Raw genomic sequence first — 15,450 nt, 5'->3', positions numbered from 1 at the left:
ACGGATAGATGTGGAAGGTAGTAGGGGCCCATACTACCGAAAGCAGAGGATCTGTACTCGAGTCAAGGAGGGCTGAGATAAAACCGGGGAACTTGTAGTGCGTGTGTGATTCCTCACCAGCGATGGGTATTTTGATGATAGTTATGTTATGACTGATGCAGTATGGTGACACTACGAGGTAGACCAGTGGGCACTTCAGGTGCCAAGGAGGGATCAGGCTCGGGTTCAGGAGCCGAGCAGCTCGGGGAGCAGATGAGAGAGTTCATATCAGCAGAGATTACGTGCAGTATACTGGACCAGACTCCTTTGATCTTCTATATAGTCAAGGAAGGGATTTTGGAGATTTTGGATAGTCGCCTCGAGGCCCTCTAGGCTGAGCTCGCTACGGGGCAATTAGGGGTTCCTCTGAGACCCAATGTTTATGGATCTCTGGGATCCCTCAGCAGAGAGGGTCCCATTATCAGTTCTTGTCATCAGGGAGCAGAGATGGGGTACACACCTGGTCTTCAGTAGAGTTCACTGCATGATTGGATCGCGGTGGAGGTTTCGCGGGCCGTGCAAGAGGAGTTACCCGACATTATTGGGCGTGTTACTGATAGGTTAACCGCTAGAATTTTGGGTCAGGCAGCGGCTGTTCAGATGATTGATGGGGTAGTCGGGGTAACTCAGGAGCAAAAGTTTGGTTCGGATGTGCAGTTAGGGAAGAGGAAGCGGACTTCTAGTCAGGCTCAACGATTTGTGCAGTCGGACGCTGCCATAGCTGACGCCAGAGACCCGAGTGGTCGTAATGGATGTGCAAGGGGTAAAGGGGTACATGAGAATGTGCACAGTAGGTCACAGTGCGGTAGGTGCGGACGGAAGGGTCATCTCCGCCGAGAATGCACATCGAAGGAAGAATTGTGTCTCCGCTGGCATCAGCCTGGTCATTTCAAAGCAAATTGCCCCCGTATAGCGGTTAAGGCAGTTCAGGTTTCATCGCAGATGCTTCGGCAGAGAGAGGGAGTTCGAGTTCCAATGCCCATGGTTCCATAGGAAGTCAAGATCGAGCCGCAATAGATCGTTGGTATGTATTCCAAATTCATCCTTTGCTATGATTTTTGTTATGGTACTGCATCGATATTGGTAAGGTTAGTTCAGAATTTTGTGGCCTGCTTGTGATCGAGTTATATGCCATCTGCATACCATGAATGTTAGAGTAGCAGTCGAAGATGTTTCCCTTTAGAGCAGGTTCTCAGGATGCGGTCACTGTAGCAAGTGTGAGTGAGGCTTGGGAAGTACTTCTCTACTTTTCAGGGGCAGTAGCGTCACTGTATTGGTTAGTTTTGGAGCACTAGCAGTGGTAAGCATCAATTTTTTTTGCAGAACGATCAAGGAGTAGTAAGAAGGATTGGGAATCCTTTCCAGACAGTGAGTTGTAAAGAGCTAGTTGAATCAAAGTGGGGGAGGAACCCCCATATAGTCAGGAACTGAAGTAAGTGCGAATTTGGGATGAGTTCGCAACTTTGTTGAGAAGGATAATATTCCGAGTGGTTGTTCAGAATGAGAAACACATGATTTGGGAGTTTGGGAAACTTCCCATTGTTGTGTTCGTGTAAAAGCGATCGGTAGATGATTGGTTTGGGAAACCAGGTTGAATATTTTCTCGACGGGACGTGATTTTAGCCAGGATGTAAGACTACGGGATAGCCGTAGCATTCACCAGTAGGCAGACAATACGGGAAGTGTAGTGAGACTGCGGGATGACCGTAGTATTCGTGTTAGTTGATAGCTGGTTTGGAAAACCAAGTTGGAGGATCGCCAGCAGGACTCGAGTGAGTCAAGATGAAGATTGAGTGACTGTCCGGCATGGGATGCTTTCGGATTAGAAATCAGGGTAGAGACAACATGGGGAGTGTGGTAAGACTGCGGGATAGCCGCAACATTGTTAGTAGCCAGTTAGGGGAGTGTGAGCGAGGGCCCATATCTCCTAGTCAGCCTGATAGAGATCGAGAAAGGATAGTTCGTTGAGGATTCAGGATGGTTTAGGAACCGTGCAGCCCTAGATAGGTGAGACCAGGGGCAGGGTCGCTCAGTAGTATGGTTTGGGTGGGACCTGTGGGCGAGGCCCTTGCGATAATAGCAAGACAAGTGAGACTTGAGGGAGAGACCGCTCTAGGATATAGTTTGGGTGAGACCCGTGGGCGAGGCCCATATGATTATAGTAGCACATATGGGATCTGGTAGAGACCGTAGGGTCGAGGTAGGGGATCAAGGATCTCAGGGCTTAGAGAGCCAGAGTGGCAAGGTAGATAGAGCAGTTGCAGATAGCCGAAGTTACTTCGGAAGTCGCTAGGAGCGATTGATCTTGGGTTCAGCAACCGGTGGGAGTCCGGTAAACCAGTTAATGGCAGATTAGTTAGGACCAGGGTGGTCTCGTTTCATCCGGAAAGCGGATAGGGGATAGCAGGACCTTCGGTTGGGGATATCGATAGGATAATTCCTGATGGAGCAGCTAGTTGATCGAGAGGTTCTACGCCACTCACAGCAGGGTTGAATAATCTCAGAGGGAAGGGTTTGGTCCTATTGCGCAGCTCTCGTATGAGTCTAACCGTTGCAGGGATGAATATTTTACTCAAAGGATTATCTGATCCAATCGCTACGATGGGCGTTCAGCACTGAGATATAGTAAGAGGAAGCATTCAGTGGGTATCAGTGAAGTGACCAGCACTGGGAGTGGCTGGAAATGCAGATACAACGAAGAGTATGTCCTTCATAGAGATAGGAAAAGGAGTTGATTGTGTACCGTTGCCTTGGGAAGGTCGTAGCGACACAGAGTAAAGGGGTGAGCCCCTTGGATGCCAAGTGAAAGTACTTGGGGAGTACTGGAGAGATTGTCGGCTGGATAAGAGCCATGTTCTCAGGATTACTGGTGATCAGAGTACTCTCGAGGTTTTTATCTTCAAGGATTAGTTTTTGCTGAATGACCCGACAGAAGGTCAATGGAAGTGATCCCTCGAGGATCGGACTCGGTAAGAGATGTATCCTTCGGGCATAAATGTTGTGAGCAGATTGCAGGATAGTTGGACATAGCGGACTTCGAGGACGAAGTCTAGTTTAAGTAGGGGAGAGTTGTAACACCCCTAATCCAACAGACCAAGAATGGAAAGGAAAACCCTAAGTCAAGGAGTGAACTCGTCGAGTTCAAGGAAGAACTCGACGAGTAGGAGCGAGTTCCGTGTCGCGGATTTAGTGGCCGACTCGGCGAGTCTGGTCTGGGTTGGGAAACCCTAATTTCGGGACTTGGTGCCCTATTTAAGCATCATATTCTCATTCCCTCAGCCTCCTTAATGCTCTCTCAAGTCCAGAACGAAACCCTAGTGCCTTTCTTGTGAATGTGATCCATTTTTGGAGTGTGTGTGGTCTACTTGGAAGCTTGAAGATGGAGAAAAGCTTGGAGGAATCAAGAAGAGGATTGTAGATCCATAAGTAGCTTCTCAATCTCATCACTTTCTAGTAATCAAGTCTTGACCTTGCTCATCAACCTCTTAGATCTCCTCATGTCCCTTTTGTTTGAGTTTTGGTTCAAAAGCTAGATCTATGGGGATAAGGACGTCCCAAGCTTAGATCCATTCAGATCTGGATCCCCTAGGTGTGGCTAAGGCATAAAGGTGCAAGCTTTATGCCATTAGGATGTCCCATGCAATCTTAAATAGATTATCATGGCCTTTTGGAGCCCTAAAGGCCATGCAAGGAAGTAAAGTCCAAGACTTTACGTGGTTATTGGATGTCTAGAGCCTAGATCTTGATTTCCCTGCTTTGGTTTGGAGTAATAAGGGTTTTGGATTATGGAGTTATATCTTAATGAGCTAGGGTTTTGTCTAAACCCATTAAGAAGGATTAGGAGTGGGTATAGTTGGAAACTTTACCCTCATGAGATAATTTCCAACATGTAGACGCAGTTTGGGGTTTGGATATGAAGTGTAGGGGATTAATCTGTTAAGATGGCCCATTCAGAGTGAGGGACTCGACGTGTCCAAGGAGGGACTCGACGAGTCGAAGTGTATTGTCCCGTTTCTATTCAAACTAGAACTCGACGAGTTGATTTGATAAACCGTGAGTCTGTTTAGCCAGGGAACTCGGCGAGTCAGGGGCTGACTCGGCGAGTGGGTTCAGGGTTTCAGTGTTCTGGGCTTTGTAATCGATGAGTTCAATGAGCCACTCGGCGAGTTGAGTCAACTTGGAGTGTTGACGTTGACCATTGACTTTGACTTTGACTAAGTTTGACCCGAATTGACCTCCAAGGGTGTTGTAGTCTAAGTGTTATTTTGGGGTATTGATAGTTTGGGGAGTCGAAGGATCAGCAGTTCGGGGGATTACCAGCTAGCAGCCAGAAAAGTATCAACAGGACTTCAACAGGGCAAGGTGGGTCTCCTCACTGTGTGCATGGGTCTACGGCCACAATGCCGGCCCATTATGTTTATGTTTATGTATAGTAGGAAGACCCGGGGGTTAGCCCTAGGCACTCATTATGACATGTTTCGGATTTAGATCCGCTACCAGGGTTAGCCCGACGTAGTTTATATGTTCCGGATTTTGGTCCGATGTCGGGTGGTACCCGAGGCAGTAGTGTATGTGTATTTATACTTGTTGTCTTTGTGATACTTGTATGTGCCTAGTAGGGAGGTGAGTTCGGGCGATGCCCCGTATCTCATCACTAGCCGAGTACGGACGGGGTTCCGTATCTCATTAGCAGCAGAGCAGGGGCGAGGCCCGAGTTAGGAGGGAGGTGAGTGTGGGCGGGGGCCCGTATCTCACCATTTGCAGGAGTGTGGACGGGGTTCCGTGACTCATTAGTAGGAGGACAGGGGCGCGGCCGAAGATAGGCGAGGCCTTAGTACAGGAGTACAGTAGAGTAGGTTTAGCTTATGTGTTATGTGCTATGATATGTGTTTTATATGTTTAGCGGGCGGGACCCGGAGACAGGCGGGGCCTAAGAAAGACAGATCTGTATACCAAGCGGGGCTCAATGCCAGGCGGGGCCTGATGCCGGGTGGGGCCCGATGCCGGAGCAAGTTCGATGTCGGGCAAGTCCCGATGCAGCGGGCGGGGGCCCAGTATGTGTTATGTATGTGGTATGTGGTAGATTGGGAAACTCACTAAGCTTTGTGCTTACGATTTTCAATTTTGGTTTCAGGTACTTCCAGTAGTGGAGGGAGGAGCTCGGGGTGATCGCATGACACACACCATTATTTGTTTACCATGGGATGTTTTACTCTGATATAAAAAGGAATATGTTTTGGGATTATACTCTGATTGGATATAACACTTTTGTTTATGAATGAAATGGTTGATAATTCTGCCTTTTATTAATGATTTAAAAATGAAATTTTCGGACCGTATTTTTAAGGATGTTACATTTGGCCCCTGTCTGTACATAGTAGTTGAAGAGTATTGTTTAACACTTATAAAAAAATATCGCTCGTAAATAGTCGCAATGAATATTAGACTAAAATCTAGGGGTAATGATACTAGTGAGTGCATAGTTACTTTCATCTTACACATAGATATGAAGTATTTAATATAAATTACGTGCTATGTGTGCATATTATCTGTGTTCTTGATATCTATGCTGGATGAAGAAAATATACATGTTTTACTCAATTTAAACTGTATATGTATTTTATACCTATAATTATGATGGGTAAAGATGGGTAGATTAAAGATGATAGGAGGTGAGAGATGAAAGATGAGATGAATGATGAGAGATGAAAGATGATATAGATGATGAGAGGTGAAAGATAATGAGAAGCGATGACCCAAGCGATGGCCCAGTCATCTAGCATAGTATAGATGACAACCACAGACTATTCTAGACAGTCCAGTGGAACACTAGCAGACTCACAACTTGTAGGTGTTGTGAACGATATGTTCAGCATATGTACTCTAAAAACCCATTGACATGTATTTTGGGTGGACTCCCTAAAATAATACTGTCAATAATAGAAATAAACCCTGACAACTATGGACTTAGTGCCTAACAAATAACCTCGACAGTTACAGACTTAGTGCCTGTTATATAAACCCTGGCAACGATGGACTTCGTGCCTATTCCTTTGGACAATCCTTAGGAATGAATGACTGAATGATAGATGATTCTTAGGGTAGATCCTTAAGAAATAAAGAAGATAATAGGGATGGGTAATTGGGTTAATTGTTTGATGATGAAACATAATAACTTTATTATTGTGGGTTGAAAACCCTATGTACTCACCAGGTTTCCCAACCTGACCCACTCAGTTTATTTGTATCACATGTGTCGATACGAAGCTACATTACACTGAGAGATTAAAGGAGATGTAAAACACTAGTGTAAATGAATGTAAGGTCTATTTATCATTATGTTCCTGTATTGACGATGACATCCCATAGTTTTAATATAAACAAAATACATTTCTTCAGAAATGCTTTGATAAAATATTTATCATGTTTTCTGGGAACAAATTCCACAATATTATTCTTTAATAATGAATACTCTGATTTTCAAATAAGCATAAATAAAATTTTTAAAATGACCGTGAATTGGAGATTTCACATATACATGTCTTGTATTTGTTGTGTTTTATTGCTAATTTACCCTCATTGTTATTTTCAGGACAAAAGTTGGAAGTAGTGCCTGATACTTCCATAAATTAATATCTATGTTTGCTTTTAGGATAAAAGTTGGAAGTAGTGCCTAATACTTCCACTAGTCCATATATTTGTTTGATTTTTGGGACAAAGGTAGTTCTTAGTACTTCCACCGGTCCATATCTTTGTTTGGTTTTTGTGACAAACTTGTTTTAAATCATGGAGTCGTATATTTTTCCGAAATTAAAACTTTAAACTTGTTTTATTAAAAATGAAATGATTTTAAAAATGGTTATTTTAAACTACCCAAGCAAGGGGGTGTTTTATCCCTTACCTATAATGACACCCCTAAAATCATTTTTCGAGATACCTTCCTTTATGGCAACGTGAAGACCATCCATGGAAAGGATAAAAAGGAAGGGTAAAAGTAAGTTTCCTTACTGTAACATGTGTTCAATCTTGAATTCGGCCGCCAAGATTCTAGTGACCAAGATTCTAGCCACATTATTTGAAACCATACCCTCATCTTCTCAAGAACTTCATATGAATAATCTCACAATAATGAATCACATGCATTCTCGAAGTTAACCTTAAACACCTTTAATTTTCTTTGGTTTGTTTTATACTAGCCGATAATTTCATTGAGCATAAGAGGACCATATAAAATTTGTCGGTATTTAATAAAAACCGATTGATTAGTTCTTACAATGTCACTTATCACCGTAAAAAAGATAATTAAAATAATACCAACAATCTTGTATTAGCATCCAATGAGACTTATTGACCTATAATCTTTAATCAACTTTGGGTCTTGTGTTTTTTTGGTATAAGTGAAATAAAGGAGGGTTACAACCTTCATGAATATGAGTGCTTCTCTAAAATTCAAAAATCAACTTCTCCACGTCATCGAAATCAAGTGCCAAAAACATTTAAAAATAGAAATTAAAATCGTCAGGCCCAAGCGCTTTGTCACCCCCACAATCTTACACTGATATTTTTAATCTACTTGAATGTATACAAAGATTCAACAATGACAATTCGTTTCGTAGTTAGCATTTTGAAAGATTCAACAAAGAAAACTGACTCCTACTTTATGTTTTTGACACAAAAATTTGCAGAATATTATAAAGTAAAAAAGTGAAAGTATGTCAATTGAAAACCTATAATACATATTTCTACAATTAATGATGGTTGGATAGGCATAAAAAGTCATGTATATTAGGAACATAGACATTTGGTTTCGATGGGAGAACCGAAAAACAAATGTATTTGTTACATAATAGGCCCCAACATAAGTGTTGCTCCCGAACCCTCGTGTTCTTGCGATCCAATCAAAATATGCTGGTGTGCACTCCACAAATCCCAAACTAACATAATAACTTAATTATTATTACATAATAGGTAACTTACAATGTATAATGATGATAGATGGTTCTACACAATGACATTAAGTAATTTACAACGGATACTGATGATATATTGTCAGTGCTGCGTGGTACTATTAATTACAATTACCAGCTGCAAGACAAAAGAACACCCTAACAAAAAGTTTAGAGTCTTCCTTAATTATTTGGTATGTCGATTTTGACCATTTTTTCTACAAAGGTTTTTTGTTCTATTCAAACAGACCTTCTTTCTTACATGCTTAGTTTTTTATTACTTAAGAAACTATGTAAAAATTGCAAATTTGGGCAATGGGTTGAAGAAGAACATGCCAAAGTAAACCCGAATTTTGAAGATGAGCTTGCAACTATTAAATAGGATGTTTCTTGTCTCAAGATGAGCTTGCAACCATTGCTTTAGCTATTAGGAAATCGTTGCTCGGGGCAACATGTATATATATATATATATATATATATATATATATATATATAGAGAGAGAGAGAGAGAGAGAGAGAGAAAGAGAGAGATAGGTTCAAATATTTTAACTAATTATTGTATAGATGTATGAATGATTGTGGGCCAATCATTTCAAAAAACTGATCAGGGGTATAATAATAATCTTAGCACATTTAATTATGGTAAATATTTATAACATTTACTATCTTTAAATGGAAGAATTAGTTTCTCAACCCTAAAAACCCATTAATCACTTTTTTCCATTAAACCCTATTGACATTAGACTCTTAATAAAGTCCAGGTATTCCTGAATAATCAATTAATAAAACCCTAAATCACTCCCTCCTCTCCTTTAAGCACCGATCAAGCCGCTACTATTGAAGTTCGACCGGAAAACCGCCACCTGCTGCCACCCCTTTCCTTGTAGCTGCTAGAAATCGGAAGTTCAATGAAAGGAACTCGACCTAGGGCTGATTGAGATTGGATCCTTCATTAACGTACGTTAATTTCGCTATTCCTTTAATATCTTCCTTCTTTCTAATCAAAAACCTCAACCACCACCACCTTAACAACTTCACCGATGGAGCTGATATGTATGGCGGTTTCAATGATTCCGAGGCAAAAATTATAAAAAACTTATAAACCCTAAACACTAAGAATCTGAAAATAAACACTAAGAATCTGAAAAAAAAAGGTTATGCAGAATTACTTCTAAGGCTTCTTTGGATCATAGTCTCGCACTCCTCCACCGTCATGTCGTCCTTAGCGGCGGACAAGAAGCTGTTGCCCGAGGGGGGTGTAGAAGCGGAATCGGATGCTGTTGCCATTTTGTTGGTGCGACGATACGATGACTGCGGGTTTGGCCATTGAGAAGTAGACGCCGGGTCCAATCGGGATAGATCCGGTTGCAAGCGGGCCTTTTGTTGGGTCAGTTTGCATATGAGAAACTTTTCTACTTGAGAACACATATATGGAATCAGTAACAAAAGAATTTACTAAAAATATGGAATGAATGATTTGATATGATAAGTTCTTTAAGAATCGAGTATACGTATTTTTAAGAATTGTGAAGTATTTTATGATTTGTAATAAATGATGTTAGATTCATTTTATAACCTCTTAAGAATTGTATAATAATTTTGCATATTTTGTGCTTTCTTGTTTTTACAATGAAGGATTTTCTAAAGAATATTAGGTGATGTGAACTTTTTTTTATATTGTTTGAATAAAGTGAGTAAGTTCAATGTTTTATGTTTATTTGACTATTGGATATGTGAACTAGGTATGTAACCAAGCAAGAATACACCTTTCTGTAGAAAGATGTCAAGTGGTCAAATAGGTTTATCGTACAAGAGAAAGACTTGGAATCGAGTTCAATAACAAGTTACTTTCTTATGATAATGCATCAAATTTTTCATAAGAATAGTTGTCAACAAGTCGATTATTTAGACTATTGAAGAAGATTAAGTATATTTTTTTCAAGAATTGTATATTTGAGAATGATATTTTGTAAGAATTTTATGCATTTTGATGACATTCTGTTAGAATATGTTTAATTATATTAAAATGTATCAAGAATTGTATATTTGAGAATGATATTTTTTCAAGAACGTTGTTATTATTAAACCGCAAGTTCAAGAATTTTGTTATTTTTCAATAGTATTCTAATAGAATAAATTCTGACAAAACAATCTAATAGAACATCTTTATAACAAAATAAAATTCTGACAGAATTATAATTGAATTAATTAAAAAAAATCAGAATTCAAAATTAAGATAATAAAAAATTAAGAAAATTTCATCTTTAAATTTGTGTTTCCTAATTTAAAAGTAATGTAAATATACAATTTTACCCTTCTTTTATATAAATGATATTATTCTATTTATTTTTAATTTAATAATATGGATAAATGATTTTCTTAAAATAGTTAAAATGATTGTTCCATAATAACCAAAGCATATATATATAATAACCAAAGCATATATATATATATATATATATATATATATATATATATATATATATATATATATATATATATATATATATATATATATATATATATATATATATATTAGGGTTGTGAAAATCGCTCTGCGATAGCTCGTGATTAATCGGACTAGACGACGATTAATTGGGGACATAAAAATATTTAAAAAATTAATAAATCCTAGAAAAATAAGTATTTGAAAATTTTAAATTTAAAAAAATTTGAAATTTTAGTATAACATTTTAAATTTTGAAAACTTAAAAATTTGAAAATTTAAAATTTTGCTTTAATATTTGAAAATTAAAAATTTTGATTTTTTTAAATATTTCCCGCCTACGACCGCCAAGGACCGCCAAATCCGAGTTTGACCGATTTTGACCAATTTCCGCCAAACACCCTAATCGTAATCAGTTTAATGCCATCAAACAATTAATTGCCGATTAATCGACCGCCAATGCCGATTTCAGCAACACTGATATATATATATATATATATATATATATATATATATATATATATATATATATATATATATATATATATACCATGAAATTTGACTTCATTTTGAGTAGAAACATTGTTTTCTTTTATTGTTAATTTCTTTCTATTGCTTTTGAACTTGTATTATTTTTGATTTCATGATTCATCCCCAATATCTATGTATTTCAAATGTGGTTTTTTAATATAACTTCCTCCGACACCTACCATATGTATATTTGCATGTTTTTTTTCCTAATCATCATCTCTAATAAATAAAGAACTTTTTGCCAATTGTCAATTTCTTATGCATTTGGACATATGTAATTTTGTGATTAATTCTTAGAAATTAATTTCCACTTGTCATTTTGTGGTAATTTTTGATTTTCTTAATTAACTATCTAATTTTTAGGTTATAGAAAGTAATTAATGTGTCATTAATTTGTTTCCTTATATTTTCAAATTTTAATATGTTTTTTTCAATATATATAATTCAAAATTGACATGTTTCTTTTAAAGTTCAGTGTCATATGGTCAAAATATAATATATATATATATATATATATATATATATATATATATATATATATATATATATATATATAAGAATGGGGTGGGGACTCATTTTAAAGTGAAGATTATATATATTGAAAAATGGCACTGAACTTTAAAAGAAACATGTCAATTTTGAAAAAAATCTAAAAAAAGAAACATGTCAAAATTGACCATATATATATATATATATATATATATATATATATATATATATATATATATATATATATATATATATATATATATATATATAGGCTTAGGTTATTATATTTACACTAATTATTGTGTTATTGTATGTATAAATGTGGGCCAATCATTTTACTTAATTTAAGAAAGTGATTAATATATATTATTAAATTAAAGATAATTGAAAAATACAATCTAATTTCATTCTAAGGGTATTTTAGACAATTGAGATAAATTTAAAAAAGGAAAATTCCATATTTTTGGGGATAATTAACTCTCTTGATTTTAAAATTCTAATTTTTTTAATTACTTTAATTTTAATTATAACGTAATTTTTATAATTAAACACGATTTTATTATGTTAGAATCAGATTCTCTACAAATTTCAGGATACATATTTCTATTAGAATGATATTCTATGTGAATGCCAACACCGACTAATAACACATTTTTGGATACAACTTCAAATTTTTCTTTACATTCTTAAAAAAGTAAAAACTTTATATAATAGTCCATGACAATGAAATACTCATTAATAACAAATAAAATTATGTATATTATTCGACCTTAATATTTTAGCAGAATATATTATTACATATACTCCTATCATTCTATTGTAGATTATTCTATCAGAAGAATAGCTCTTTCCTTGATCATCCATGAAATTATACATTTAACGAAAATAACTGTCATGAATCAAATCATGTAAGAATAATATTCTCTGAGAATGCTTAGAATTAATTTCAAATTTGTGGTCCGTTCTTCAAGCATCAACTTCTGTCAAAACAAAACCAAATTGTAGTTTAGATTCCAACAGAATTGAAATTCATGATTCCATTCCAACAGAATGGAATTCATGATTCCATTTCAGAAACATTGACGAGCTCTTGAGAAAACAAAGCAAAAATCTTTGCAACGCTTTTCATTTGTAGAAGAAAAATTGACACAACATTAACATGCAACATACAAAAAAATTATGAGTTTATTACCATCCATACTTGGCTCGTGTTTCTGCTTTTGTGAGAAAGCCTTTTGAGCGCCTTTCTGCCAATTCCATCTCTTTAGATCTCATATCAAAGTATAAAGATCCAATCTGATGTTTCCTCTTGTGCAGCTTCGTTGGCTTCCCCTTCCCTGAAGAAGCCGACTGAAAATAATCCAGAATAGGAGACTATAAGTACAATTCTAGAACATCAAAATCATTTTCAATCTTACAAATTGAAACAGGGTTCTTACTTCTTACTATAAGACCAAGAAAATATAACCAATTACCTGATATGAGGGCCCAAAAGCTATTCCAGTTGATTTGACTTGGTCTTCTCGTGGTCGATTCTTCATCAGTTCATCCTGACTAACCTCAATTATCTCATGCAGAATCTCATTCCTACCTCTCTTGCCAGGAACCCTCGTCATATTTTGTATAACGGCTACTTCTGAAATTTCTGGCTGCATATTTCTATCAATCCAAATTTCTAAAAACCCTAATTCCCAAAATTCAATTGAATCCCCACCTGTCGTCGGACCCTCTTCTGGTCTCACCCCTCGCTGTTAGAATCAGAAGAGAGTAAGCGGAGAGTTGCTAATCAACCCTTTCTGCCCTCGCTTCACCCTCCTCTCCATCCGATTCAGTCGATTAAACCACCTAAAACACCCCTTGGAGATCAGCGATCTTCTTTGCCTTCTCCATTCGAGTGGCTGTTGATCGGGCCAGAAAGAAAACGCCGGTGATAGTCGGTCGGCCGGTGCCCCTCAATTTATGTAATCGATCTCCCACAACTTTCGTCCCATTCTTTCCCCTGTGCCCGATCGGTCAAAATGACGATACACAAACCAGAAGCAAAAAACGTAGAACGGGGAACGAGGGGAACGAGATCGATTTTGTAGTCCATGATTTAAATTGAAAAGATTAGGTCAATACCATGATTATAGGGATTAATTTTGGAAGTTACTAAACAAATTACTAAATTACCCTTATTTATTTATTTAATGATTTAATTTTTTATTTAATTTTGATTGTCCCACATTTATGCATACGATAACACAATACTGAGTTTAAACAAATGAACCTAGCTCTCTCTCTCTCTCTCTATATATATATATATATATATATATATATATATATATATATATATATATATATATATATATATATATTCCAAAAAAAATAACTTAAGATAGCTATGATACAGTCATTCAAGAATATTCTTCTTTTTAATCTTCAATATTGTTAAAAAAATGGGGATAATAGTATAACTAATTTGGTAGCTGTGAATATAAAAGGAATAAAAGAAATAAAAATAAATAGAAAGATACGATGTTGGTGATGAAGTGTAAGTCGGAGCAGGACGAGACAAGTTACGCGTAGAAGCATCTTTTGGTTTTATGCCGGCTTTTAGATGCTAAGTTTGTTTATGTAATACAAATACGTTTCTTCATGACCTTGTTTGCACACGGATATTGTTTACAATCTATTATTTTTATTGACATAATCGATTAAGCAGGCTTTTATTGGTTTTTTTATTTTTTATATGGTTTTTAACGCAAATTCAAAACTACAATGAAGAATGAGACAAAATATTTTGGTGTCGGACAAATGACTTAGATTCTAAAATGACGTTATATTCATTAGTTAAAGAAATAGAAGACGACAAATGAAAAATATCTCTTTGAGTTTCGATATCAAAAAATAAATCTGTTCCAGTTTTTCCTATGAGCTTTTGTATCAAATAAGATTTGGAAGATCGTCCAAACTGTCACTTCTTTTTAAGATAAGTAAAGTTGATCAGAAGATATTCAGTTGTCTACATGTATAGAGTTTAATTCAGTTTTGTTCAGTGTGGTAAAGAAATTTATCAATTAAAAAAAATAAAACATAAATTTTACCGGTTTGAACGCTATGTTGAATCCGCCTTATGGTCCATCATATAAGAGTAAATAATGGAACACCAACAATATAATTAGGTGTCTATGTTTTTAAACAGTAAATATTACTTTAAAATTTTCTAACTTTAACCCCTAGGCTTCCAATAGAAAAACCAAATTATCCATATCATATATTTACATATGAATCTTGTTCAAAAACAAAATTACAGAGAATATCATGGGAATTGTAGTAGAAACAAAGGAGGCGTATGTTAAAAATATTTTTAAATGAATTGTAGTGATGTCTAATGAGATAAAATTGTCTATTTTTTTCTTTGCCGATGATGCCTTAGTTTTGGAAGAGTGGTCTATTGAATATACCTGAACATATTTGTTCAAATATTGTTGTTTTTTCACTTGTCGTCGGGTATTTGTATTAACTTAGTCAAAAGTAACCTATTTGGTGTACGTGTTGTCAAAAGAAGTGAATAATGTTGCAAGTGTTTTGGGCTGTAATGCAGAAAAATTTCATTTCACTTATTTGGAGAACCTTCTATGAGAAAGTATGCCGGAAAAAATGTATAAAAATTGTCTTAAAAAATTAAACAGTAAACTTTCTCAATGTAAAGTGGAAATTCTATCTTTTAATGTGTCTAACGCTTCTCAAATCGGTTCTTGGGAGTTTTAGGGTGCGTTTGGTTGTGGAAAACTGTTTTTATTTTTTAAGAAAATATTTTCAGAAAATAGAGTTGAGTTTAAGCTTTTAATTTTCAATGAAAATTTTAGAAAACGCGTTTGGTTGAAACTGGAGGAGTTTTCATTTTCCATCTTAAAAATTTGGAGAACTGTAAAAAACACTTTTCTAATTTACATACAATTTGGAAAACTGAAAATTTTTCATTTTCTTGGAAAATTTTGGAAAACTGAATGAACC

This window comes from Lactuca virosa, chromosome 3 (genome assembly GCF_052849685.1).
Source record: "Lactuca virosa cultivar CGN04683 chromosome 3, Lactuca_virosa_CGN04683_v6, whole genome shotgun sequence".
NCBI lineage: Eukaryota > Viridiplantae > Streptophyta > Magnoliopsida > Asterales > Asteraceae > Lactuca > Lactuca virosa.
This window is presented reverse-complemented; position numbering follows the sequence as displayed.